We start from the raw sequence: 13,425 nt of genomic DNA, 5'->3' as shown, positions 1-13,425 counted from the left end.
TTTGCAAACAGAAAGTGCAGTTGGCTAATTTGTTTTCGTTTCTTTATTGAAGGATTTGGTTTATTTTCATTATTAAAGGTTTTGGTGCTTGGCCATACATGGCGTAATTCCTCTGTCCATTTATCTACAACAGTAACAATTTTTTTTATCTGCAATTCAAAGTAGGTGTAAGTGTAATTTTTTTTTGAGCACCATTAATTTGTGTTTTGGCCGATTGGTATTTATTTGACAAGTTTAAGGTAATTTGTCTTCTCCTTTTTATTTATCATGGCAACACATTTTGTGCAAGAAACACAAATACCTTGTGTGATAGCTTCGGTATCAAGTCCTCACAATGACGATGTTGCTTAATATGCTTATGGTCAACATTTTAATGACATTCTGCCTGGGATACCGAAAGCACATTGGCAACATTTTCGTGAATGGCTTGGTAACTCGTCAACAAGCGATTCTCGCAATCGTGTAAATGGTAGTACTTCTTGTTGACCTATTGATTCGGGTGCTTCCCATCATGTTACTGGTAATTTTGATTTGTTGAGCAATATTCATGTTGTTACCAATTTTTTGATTGGACTTCCAGATGGTAAGCAGGTTGTCTCCACCATGAAGGGTGATGTGAAATTGCGTTCCGATATTGTTTTACGAAATGTGTTATGTGGTCCTGATCTACAATGCAATTTGATTTCTGTTACCCAATTGACTGATGATATGAGTTGTGTTTTGCTTTTCACTAAAACATTTTGTGTTATACAGGACCTACACTTGAGGACTTTGATTGGAGTGGGTGAACGGAGATACGGACTGTACTATTTTCGTGACTTTCCTAGGATTAGTGCATTGAATATCGATGAGGTCTCTTCTTCTAATTTATGGCATCAACGTCTTGGTCATCCTTCGTATAAAGTAATAAGGTCACTTCCTTTTTTGGTTAAATCGTGTAGCTATTCTAGCAGAGCTTGTGATATATGTCATTAAGCAAAACAAACTAGAGATAAATTTCCTATAAGTGACAGCAAAGCGACAAAACGTTTTGAAATTATACATTGTGATTTATGGGAGAAGTATCATACTCCCTCCTCTTGTGGTGCTACTTATTTTCTTACTTTGGTTGATGATTATTCTAGAGCGGCGTGGGTGTATCTCTTATTTGATAAAACTGAGGTTTATAAGATGTTTAGTTCTTTTTTTTCCATGATTGAGCGACAGTTTGATGCTAAAGTTAGAATGGTACGAAGCTATAATGGCACAAATTTCAATTGTATGCGAGATTATTTCCAGCATAATGACATTTTGTTTCAAACTTCTTGTGTTGATACACCTCAACAGAATGGACGGGTTGAATGTAAACATCGTCACATTTTGAATGTAGCTCGAGCGTTACGTTTTCAGGCTAATTTGCCTTATCATTTTGGGGTGATTGTGTCTTGGCCGCTAGTTATATAATTACTCGCACACCTTATCTTTTGCTTGACAATAAAAGTCCTTATGAGGTTTTGTGTAATACTTCCCCTTCCTATGATACACTTCGTGTCTTTGGGTGTTTGTGCTATGTACATAACATCAAATCCAAGAGGGATAAGTTTATAAGTCGGAGTAGGAAATGCATATTTGTTGGCTATCCGCAAGGGAAGAAAGGGTGGAAACTATATAATCTTGAAACAAGTGAATATTTTGTATCTAGGGATGTGAAGTTTTATGAAACCAAATTCCCTTTTGCTCATAATACTCCTTCCACCTCATCTTCTCCAATGATTATTGTCGCACCTAATTTTGATTATATTGATGATTCTTTTGATGACCTTCTTGGTCTTGGAGCAAGTAGGAATGACGATGTTATTGATAGAAGTGTTGTTCATGAGAGGGTTGTTACTACTAACTCTACTAGTAGCGAGGGGGTAGTGTGCACGAGCAATGATAAAGTTTAGCCTACAAGCATTGTTAGCCATTAGATTGGTGGTAGTGAGTTTGCGGCCAATGCTCCTAGTAATAATGTGGCCTCTAGTATTGGGTCTAATAGTTCCTTGAGGGAGGAGGTTGTCGCAACTCACACTACTCTCGACAATGATCAAAGAGGAAAAGACAAGTGCATAAGGTATTCATCTACAAAGTTATGTGGTTTTATTACAAATACAATTCAAAAAGTCAGTTCGTCTTTCTCTCCTCTGTCATCTACTTCGTCTCAGACCTCAGGTATTTCTTATCCTATAGCACATTTTGTTAATTGTGGAAGGTTTTTTATGGGGCATCGAAATTTTCTTGCAGCTATTACCGCAGCCTCAGAACATCAATTCTTTAAGGAAGCCATGAAAGACCCTAGTTGGTAAGAAGCTATGCAGCAAGAAATTCAAGTATTAGAAAACAATGGTACTTGGCGTGTGACAGATCTTCCTCTCGGGAAGAAAGCTCTTGGTAGTCAATGGGTATATAGAATTAAATACAACTCAGATGGTAGTGTGGAGCGCCTTAAGGCTCGGTTGGTTGTGTTTGGCAATCATTAGGTTGAAGGGATTGATTACTCAGCTACCTTTGCTCCGGTAGCGAAGATGACTACAATACGTGTTTTTCTACCTGTAGCTGCTGCTAAAAATTGGGAGTTGCACCAAATAGATGTCCACAATGCTTTCCTGCATGGAGATTTGTCTGAAGAAGTTTATATGAAAATGCCACCTGGTTTTCACGCTGCTCAGCCTAGTAAGGTATATCGGTTGCAAAAGTCTCTTTATGGCTTGAAACAAGCACCTAGATGTTGGTTGGCTAAGTTGGCTACTTCTCTTCAAAATTATGGTTTTCGGTAATCTTATTCAAATTATTCTCTTTTCATTTATCAGAAAGGTCGTGTTCAGCTTAATATTCTTATTTATGTAGATGATTTAATTAAATCTAGGAATGATTCCACTGCTTTTACTGCTTTCAAACAATATTTGTGTTCATGCTTTCATATAAAAGATCTTGGTGTACTTAAATATTTTCTGGGTATTGAAGTTTCCAGAAATTCAAAAAGTATTTATTTATTTGTGTCAAAGGAATTATGCTCTTGATATCATTACTGAATCAGGTAATCTTGGCTCGAAACCCATTCGTTTTCCTATGGAGCAAAATCATAAGTTGGCAACTTCTATTAGTCTTTTTCTTGATAATGGTGAGCAGTATCACAGGTTAGTTGGTCGACCTATTTATCTAACTTTTACTATACCTGATTTGGCTTATTTTGTACACATACTCTCTCAATTTCTTGGCGCTCCACGTCGCGATCATTGGGATGCTGCTATTCGAGTGATTCGATATCTTAAAGGATGTCCTAGTCAAGGCATTCTTCTTCGTTCGGATTGTGATCTATCTTTAAGTGGATGGTGTGATTCAGATTGGGCTAGTTGTCCTCTTACTCATCCCTCATTATCAGGTTGGCTAGTTTTCCTTGGACATTCTCCCATTTCGTGGAAAACGAAAAAGCAAGTTACAGTCTCTAGATCATCAACTGAAGCAGAGTATAGGTCTATGGCTGCCGTAACTTGTAAACTTAAATGGCTCAAAGGTTTTCTTTGTAGTTTGGGAGTGCATCACCCGAAAGCGATGTCTTTGTTTTGTTATAGTCAATATGCTCTCTACATTGCTCAAAGTCCAGTGTTTCATGAGCGCACCAAACATATTGAAATTGATTGTCACTTTGTGAGAGATGTCATTCAAGATGGTATCATTAGTCCTTCTCATGTTTCTTCTACTACACAACTAGCTGATAATTTCACTAAGGCTTTGGGGCAAGCTTAGTTTTCTTTTCTTCTTCGCAAGTTGGGCATTTGTGATCTCCATGCTCCAACTTGAGGGAGGGTGTTAGAGTTTATTATGTATTTGGGCCTATTATATATAATAGTAATGGGCTCTATGTACTAGGGTTTCCTTCCACACTTGTATAAATACCTTGCTCATGAGTAGTAACAAGACAAGGGGTTTTATATAAGTGCGGAAGGAAACCCTAATACATAGAGCCCATTACTATTATATACAATAGGCCCAAATACATAATAAACTCTAACACCCTCTCTCAAGTTGGAGCATGTAGATCACAAATGCCCAACTTGCAAAGAAGAAAAGAAAACTGAGCTTGCCCCAAAGCCTTAGTGAAAATATCAGCAAGTTGTGTAGTAGAAGGAACATGAGAAGGATTATTGATACCATCTTGAATGGCATCTCGCACAAAGTGACAATCAATTTCAATATGTTTAGTGTGCTCATGAAACATTGGATTTTGAAAATGGTGTACACACTTTATAAGTTATTGGAGTCCTTCCCATTGCCATATGGTTTTGGGATAATATAAATCTCTTTGACTTATGAAGTGTGTGCACCTCGTATCTCCCTGTTAACGTGCTGACATTTATAATAAGTCCAACCTAATTTAACATGGTATCCGAGCCGATGGTTCGATCAAAATTTATAAATGGTAGGTCCAAAAAGAATGGCGTTCCTACCTAATTGATTATTCCCACATACAAACTTGACGGGGGTTCGCATGTGGGGGTGTTGGGATGAGTTATCCCACATCGACAAATTGAAAATGGTGTGCACACTTTATAAGTTATTAGAGTTCCCCTTCCCATTGCCATATGGTTTTGGGATGTTATATATCTCCTTGGTTTATGAAGTGTGTACACCTTGTGTTTTCCCCGTTAATATGCTGGCATTGATAATAAGTCTAGCCTAATTTATCATGGTATCAAAAGCCAGTGTGACAAGAGGTCACGGGTTCGAATCTTAACCACCCCTCATTTAAGTGGAATATTTAGCACCAGGTATGATAAGGGCCTGTGTTGCATCTACACTTATAGCCCAAAGAGCTCTTGTGTGACGGGGCACGTTAGAGTTTATAACATATCTTGGGGCCTCAACCATCAGCTTAAGCTTTTGGTTGAGTTGGTTCCTTGACATGGTATCAAAGCCGATGGTTCGATCAAAAATAAAAATGGCAGGTCCGAAAAGAATGGCGCTCCTACCATAATTGATTACTCCCACATGCGAACTTGACGAGGCTTCGCATGTGAGGGGGGGAGGGGTGTTGGGATGATTTATTCCACGTCGAAAAATTAAAGATGGTGTGCACATTTTATAAGCTATTGGAGACCTTCTTCCCATTGCCATATGGTTTTGGGATAATATATATCTTCTTGACTTATGAAGTGTGTGCACCTCGTGTTTCCCCGTTAATATGCTGGCATTGATAATAAGTCCAGCCTAATTTCCTCGTGTTTCCTCGTGTTTTAGTTTTCTCTACACAATGTGTCACATAATTTACGTGCACTTCTATATATGAATGTCAAATGTGAAGTTGTAGGTGATTTTTTGCAATTTGCATATATTGCCTCTATGTTATTACCCGGGTAAAATTACATTTATCCGACTCACTTTAATCTCACATGGATGAGAGCCATTAATCAGAGGCATTAGTGTAAGAGTATATAACATATCTAGGGGCCTCAATAATTAGCTTAAACTTTTGGTTAAGTTGGTTCTTTGACATGGTCTTAGAAGCCAAGAAATCCACACGTCAAAATCAAGTGGGATATTTAGCATCGGAAATAAGGGTCTGTCTTGAATCCATATTTCTAGCCTAAGGAGCTCTCGGGACGTGTTAGAGTATATTCTTGCAAGAAACACAAAAATTACAGTTGGCTTCGTGTCAGAATATATAATATATCTTTGAGCCTCAACCATCAACTTAAGCTTTTGGTTGAGTTGGTTCCTTGACATGGTATCAAAAACCTACGTGACCTACGTGACGGAAGGTCACGGGTTTGAATCGCATCAATCCCTTATTTCAAAGTGAAATAATTCGCACTACGTATAAGGAGAGCTTGTATTGTATCCACACTTTTAGGTCAAAGGACTTTCGTGTGAGGGGTCATGTTAGAGACTTAGAGTATATAACATATCTTGGCGCCTCAACCATCAGCTTAAACTTTTGGTTGAGTTGGTTACTTGACTGTCCGCTCAACTATATATGTAGTGGATTCTTGCAGCATATATGTATGTGAGGCAAAGTACCTCTGTATTTCTGGTCGTAGGTCTCTTCCAAAGATAGAAGAGATCATGGTAGGCTTTGCCTTCTGGAACTCATCAATATCCTTTTCAAACCAAAGGTAGCACACACACACCAACCCCTACAATGACCAAGACTAAAACCCTGCTTCATTTATCACCAATATTCATGTACCAACAGTCGATATAGACAGAAGGGTGTTCCATAAGTAAAGACTGCGTTTTTTCAAGCCTTAAATACAGTTTTTTACTCCATTATGATGTGGGTGTAACATGTGCAAGTCACGTGCAATTCACCTAATAATAATTAGTAGTCTTTAACAAAGATATAATTAGTAGTCTTTAACAAAGAAATAATTGAATTTTTTTTAAATAATTTTTGAGAAAAAAAAACTATTATATTTTTTGACAAAAACCCTAATTTAATTTAAAGCCCAACTTATCAATAAGTAGAGAAATAAAAACTACTATAAGTTTAACCTAAATGGTTATATTTGGTGAATCTATGGGTTTCTCAATGATTAGTGCTTATGTGGCTGGATAGTTGTCTAAATGATCGCAATTCATTAGAAATGGACTAAAGTGCTAGAATCTTATTGACCACTTGTGTAGCCACAAAATAATTGGAAAAAACTTAGTTGCATCGGAGACAAATAAAATATATATTGGTTATAAGTGATCGGATCTTATAACTTTTTGAAATCGAAGCATTAATTATAGGTAGTTTATTCGATGGGTAGATTTATTTAAAATTCATAATAATAATAATAATAATACAAAAAATTGTATATTAAAGAACACCTAATTACTAGACAACGTCAATGTTATTTTAGAGATTTATACTAAAAATTCAAGTTTCAAATTATTTGCTACATTTTTTATTTTGGCAAAAAATAACCACATATAAGTCTACTTTACCCTAACTTTATTCTTATACCCTTAATGTTCTTATGTTTATTCACGGATCCAATCTCATAACTAGAATTATTTTAATTTTGTTCTTAATGAGACTCTCTTTTCATACTTCCTATGTATTATTATACTTACTACATTTCACTTTACGCAATTTAATGCATAATATTGATCATTTATATCTTAAACTATATTAATCATTTATATCTTAAACTATACTCAACTAAAAAGTATAAAATTTGATATTATGAAAGTATCAAGTATGCAATCAAACAAATTAAGCAATATCTCACTTGACTATACTTTTTCTTATGCAATAACTGCAATATTTAAAATAAACTTAAAAGATAACTAATATCACTAACTGTAAAGTATAGCGAGTATTTCAGAGCAAATATTTCTTGTACACAACCAAAAAGTAGCAAGAAGAGGAAGTACATTAATGTGGCTTCTTCATGAATTATCAATCTCCATAAGCAAATTGCTCAGAGATCACCATTTGAAATTAGTTTCATCTTTATTAAATAGTATTTCCTCTATTTTCTAATGTTCTTCCCATTTACTTTTTGCACAGTTTTTAAAGTAATTTTAAGTCTTAATATCTCTAAATACACATCATAAATAATATATAATAAAAAAATATATTTTAAAACGAATCTAACAAGATCTCACATGAATATATTTATAAATTTTCTTTTGTTTAGACTTGTAGTCCAAACCCATAAATAGTGATTGAAGTGGGCTTGTAAGTAGGTTTGCCCTGCCTGCAAGCGTATTATTTCTTCTCCTTAATTAATTGTGATATTAATATTCACTTTAAAACATCATAGAACTTTAAATTATTTTTACTGCATTATTATTTTACATAATAATGGATTTTAAATTACTTACCTTTTTCAATTTTGGAGTTTTCTTTGTTGCTTTCTTATTTACTTGCAGATGAGCAGTGTGTGATGGGAAAATAGTGAATATAATACAATATAGAGTAGTGTTTCAGTTTTTGTAATGTAGTTTTTGTTTAAAGATTGGATATTAGGACATTTAATTAATTATTTAATATTTTGGAGTTTACCATATATAATGGAGTAATAATCCATTTTTCTTAGCCTTACACTAGTTTCTAAAGTTGTTCAAAACAAACCCGACCCGAAAATCCGACCCGGAATTGAAAATTATCCAACCCGAAAAATGTTAATTTTTTAGGTTTACCGAACCGGAATTATCCGAACCGATACTGCACTCGAATCGTTTGATAACCGAAAAGGGCAAAATCGAACTCGAACTGCAACCGAATTTTATAACCGACATATAAACGTTAACCGATGTTACCCGAACTCAACAGTGATCGACCCGAGTCAAATCCGACCCGAACTATGCACGTAACCGAATGCAACCTGACTAAAACCGATTAAGATCGAACTGATACAAACCCGAATCGATTATTAATCGAACTATTTTTAATCCAAACTGATACAAACCTGAACCAATTGTTAATCGAACTGTTATAAATCCGAATCAATTTTTTACCTAATTTCAGCAAATTAGGTCCAATTTCAATTTTTTAATTATGATTTTTTGAATATTTGAAAACTAATTTCTAATATTGAAACATTGTAAACAAGATTATATATAAATAAATAAGATTCCCCATGATATTAAAATCAATTATAAACCAATAAGCACATTACAAAAATTGGACAATTAGTAAGATCTCACACGTCTATATACAAAGATCAACGACTTAGAATAAGTAATGTATCAATTGAGTAATATATTCATCAAATTGGACAATTAGTTATCTAGAATAATTTATTTGAGTATATAAATATTTTATATCAAATATTAAATATTTTTATTATTGAATTTGATCAAATTGCATAATTTAGGCTATTTAATTCAAAGTAACAAAAAAGATGGGGTACTAGTTTCATTTACTATAATAGATCAAATTACAATAAATAAACTTTGAATTACGATCGATTATTAATAGCCTATAAATTATTAATAGCCTATAAAGGCTTCCTCCAGAAATAAACGCATGCCACTTAATGAAGCGAGCACATGGTATTCTTTAGTAAAAGGCGAAAGAATAGTTCGCTTTGTGCTCACTGCATGGTAGCGTGAGAATAAAGAGAAGCAGGTTTTGTTATTTATATGCATAGCATTACCTTGCTCTTTTTTCTTGACCGATGTGGGATATTGTGCTTTCACTAATCTCTACAACAATGTTTTTTTTTGGAAAGTACTCCAAAAATGTAGTATTTTGAGAATTAGAAATAAGAAATCCCTTGTTAACTGATCTTTACATTAGAGTAAGTTAGGATGAGTAGTAATAAAACTGAATTTACAAAATTTTCAATGGGTTAATAAATGGGTTAAAATATGAGTCGACCTGATCTGATTGACCAATTTAATAAATGGGTTAAACAGGTTTTTTTTGGGTTTAAATATTCAACCTGAACCTAAACCATTTAATAAACAAATAAGGTTAGGTTGACCCATTTAATTAATTGCGTCAAAAATCTAAACCCAAACCCGCTAATTTTGGATCGGTTTCAGATCAGGTTAGCAGGTTGGGTCAGCTTTTGCCAGCCCTAAGATCAGTAATAACATTGAGTTAACTGTCAATGATAGTCTGTAACTATAACTCTATAACTCTATAAGATAGTTTGTATTAGTTTCATTCACTCCAATAGGTCTAGTTCCGAACATTATTAAGCTTTAAATTAAATACGATCAATTATTAGTGTAATAGATTTATTATTTTAAAGTATTCAAGGTCACTAATAAGTATAAATACATAATATCATATAAAATGGTTATGATTACTTGATTAATCTAATTCACTTTATTATATATAATAAGTTTCAATTATCAAACTTAGAAATACAATCGATTATTAGTGTAATAGAGTAATGTATATTCTAATAGCTTATACTCCCTCTAATTAAAAACAAATGTCTCATTTGGAGTTTGCATAAATTCTACCTCTAGTAATATATTCTAAATTTCTAATAAGTTAATTACAAGCCTAAAAAGAAATCGAGATAATTACTCTGAATTGGAGAGACTATTAGTTTAGCCTTTAGAGTACTCAATAAAGCTAATAAGTCTAAGTACGTAACTAATAGCCTATGAGATAGTTTAGATTATTCTTATTCATTCAAACAAATCGAGTTTCGATTATCGAGTTTTAATATTCAATTAATTATCAAAAGTAGCAACATTATGCATTATTAAATAATAGTCTCATTAATCACTCCTACCATGCATGCTTTTAAACATCAATACTCGTTAGTTGGTTTGCATTTTAAGATCAACGATCTGATTGAAGAAATTTGAGAGGAAGTTTGAATAAATTTGTTTTCTTTTTGGTAGTTAGTGGGGTGGGTTTTATGCTGAGCATTTCCATGAAATTCTATTTTTTTCTAAAGAAAAATTTGGAGTGAAATAATTTTCTTTTAATAGCCCAAGTGTTACGTACTTCGAAAATTTGAAAAAAAATGAGATTATTTATCTACTTAATTCCAAATATAAGATTGGGAAAAACTTATGTCCCAAAATAAACTTCCGTATATCCAATCCTAGCTTCGGGTAGAGTCGCTTTTAGTAACAGCGAAAGTGGAAAAAAAAAAAATTAAAAGCCCAAAGTCGCTGTTAGTAACAGCGACCTAAAAAAAAAATAAAAATTAAAAGCCCAAAGTCGCTGTTACTAACAGCGACTAAAAAAAAAAATTTTTTTTTTTAATTTAAGTCGCTGTTAGTAGTAATAAAAAAAAAGAGTATGGGTTTCTTTTTTTTCTATCCGAATCTGACACTTAGACTTGTGGCCATGGCCAATTATGGTTGTTGAATCTTTGTAACAATTACATACACCGATACCTCTACCAATCTTCCCTTCCCCTGACTGTACTTTGTTGATTGCTTCTAGCTCTGATAGCCACCATCCTATCTAGCGCTCATCGCACTGCCTTGCCCTACATTTTCTTTATCCTTCCCGTTTTCTTTTTTTATCCTGTCAACATGATTGAGGCCTTTTGGGGGGTTTTAAAGTACATTTTTTAGGAGTAGCAATGTCAATTTCCTTCTCTTTAGGTATTAAAGGTCTAAATTAAGGAGCTTCTATGGTTCATAACTCCTACAATCTTTATTGGCTTTGAATTCCCTTATTTTATACTTACAAGTACTCTGCTGATACATCATACTGATCAGTGTTGACAATTATCTCTTAAAGTGTCTTGTCTCTTGCTATCATTGTATTTCAGATCCAAAGTACTACTCATAGTCAGGTTAAATCCAAAATTTAATGTTAAGGTTTTTTCGGGCATAAATCGGGTTCGAGCTTTATTTTTCGAGTAGTTATCGGTTACGGACAACTATTGATCGGGTCAATATCGAAATAAGTTAATAGTCGGGTTTTTAATTGATGTATGCTCATTTTATGGCAGATCAATTTATTTCAATTAGTTTATATATATATATATATATATATATATATATATATATATATATATATATATATATATATATATATATATATATATATATATATATATATATATATATATATATATATATATATATGAGACTATTATTTAATAATGCATCATGTTGCTACTTTTGATAATTGATTGAATATTAAAACTCGATAATCGAAACTCGATTTGTTTGAATGAATAAGAATAATCTAAACTATCTCATAGGCTATTAGTTACGTACTTAGACTTATTAGCTTTATTGAGTACTCTAAAGGCTAAACTAATAGTCTCTCCAATTCAGAGTAATTATCTCGATTTCTTTTTAGGCTTGTAATTAACTTATTAGAAATTTAGAATATATTACTAGAGGTAGAATTTATGCAAACTCCAAATGAGACATTTGTTTTTAATTAGAGGGAGTATAAGCTATTAGAATATACATTACTCTATTACACTAATAATCGATTGTATTTCTAAGTTTGATAATTAAAACTTATTATATATAATAAAGTGAATTAGATTAATCAAGTAATCATAACCATTTTATATGATATTATGTATTTATACTTATTAGTGACCTTGAATACTTTAAAATAATAAATCTATTACACTAATAATTGATCGTATTTAATTTAAAGCTTAATAATGTTCGGAACTAGACCTATTGGAGTGAATGAAACTAATACAAACTATCTTATAGAGTTATAGAGTTATAGTTACAGACTATCATTGACAGTTAACTCAATGTTATTACTGATCTTAGGGCTGGCAAAAGCTGACCCAACCTGCTAACCTGATCTGAAACCGATCCAAAATTAGCGGGTTTGGGTTTAGATTTTTGACGCAATTAATTAAATGGGTCAACCTAACCTTATCTGTTTATTAAATGGTTTAGGTTCAGGTTGAATATTTAAACCCGAAAAAAACCTGTTTAACCCATTTATTAAATTGGTCAATCAGGTCAGGTCGACTCATATTTTAACCCATTTATTAACCCATTGAAAATTTTGTAAATTCAGTTTTATTACTACTCATCCTAACTTACTCTAATGTAAAGATCAGTTAACAAGGGATTTCTTATTTCTAATTCTCAAAATACTACATTTTTGGAGTACTTTCCAAAAAAAAAACATTGTTGTAGAGATTAGTGAAAGCACAATATCCCACATCGGTCAAGAAAAAAGAGCAAGGTAATGCTATGCATATAAATAACAAAACCTGCTTCTCTTTATTCTCACGCTACCATGCAGTGAGCACAAAGCGAACTATTCTTTCGCCTTTTACTAAAGAATACCATGTGCTCGCTTCATTAAGTGGCATGCGTTTATTTCTGGAGGAAGCCTTTATAGGCTATTAATAATTTATAGGCTATTAATAATCGATCGTAATTCAAAGTTTATTTATTGTAATTTGATCTATTATAGTAAATGAAACTAGTACCCCCATTTTTTTTGTTACTTTGAATTAAATAGTCTAAATTATGCAATTTGATCAAATTCAATAATAAAAATATTTAATATTTGATATAAAATATTTATATACTCAAATAAATTATTTTAGATAACTAATTGTCCAATTTGATGAATATATTACTCAATTGATACATTACTTATTCTAAGTCGTTGATCTTTGTATATAGACGTGTGAGATCTTACTAATTGTCCAATTTTTGTAATGTGCTTATTGGTTTATAATTGATTTTAATATCATGGGGAATCTTATTTATTTATATATAATCTTGTTTACAATGTTTCAATATTAGAAATTAGTTTTCAAATATTCAAAAAATCATAATTAGAAAATTGAAATTGGACCTAATTTGCTGAAATTAGGTGAAAAATTGATTCGGATTTATAACAGTTCGATTAACAATCGGTTCGGGTTTGTATCAGTTCGGATTAAAAACATTTCGATTAATAATCGATTGGGGTTTGTATCAGTTCGATCTTAATCGGTTTTAGTCAGGTTGCATTCGGTTACGTGCATAGTTCGGGTCGGATTTGAC

The 13,425-nt window shown here is 32.7% G+C and overlaps 2 non-coding genes across 2 annotated transcripts; one reads left to right on the top strand and one right to left on the bottom strand.

Moving 5' to 3' along the window:
• Positions 1 to 8,945: 8,945 nt before the first annotated feature.
• On the bottom strand, positions 8,946 to 9,060 carry LOC130826378 (U5 spliceosomal RNA). Its single transcript, XR_009047082.1, has one exon. It is a non-coding gene; the product is annotated as a U5 spliceosomal RNA (small nuclear RNA).
• A 3,600-nt stretch (positions 9,061 to 12,660) lies between these two features.
• Positions 12,661 to 12,775, top strand: LOC130826377 (U5 spliceosomal RNA). Its single transcript, XR_009047081.1, has one exon. It is a non-coding gene; the product is annotated as a U5 spliceosomal RNA (small nuclear RNA).
• Positions 12,776 to 13,425: the final 650 nt, after the last annotated feature.

The sequence above is a fragment of the Amaranthus tricolor genome, chromosome 10 (assembly GCF_026212465.1).
Source record: "Amaranthus tricolor cultivar Red isolate AtriRed21 chromosome 10, ASM2621246v1, whole genome shotgun sequence".
NCBI classification, from domain to species: Eukaryota; Viridiplantae; Streptophyta; class Magnoliopsida; order Caryophyllales; family Amaranthaceae; genus Amaranthus; species Amaranthus tricolor.
This window is presented reverse-complemented; position numbering and strand designations above follow the sequence as displayed.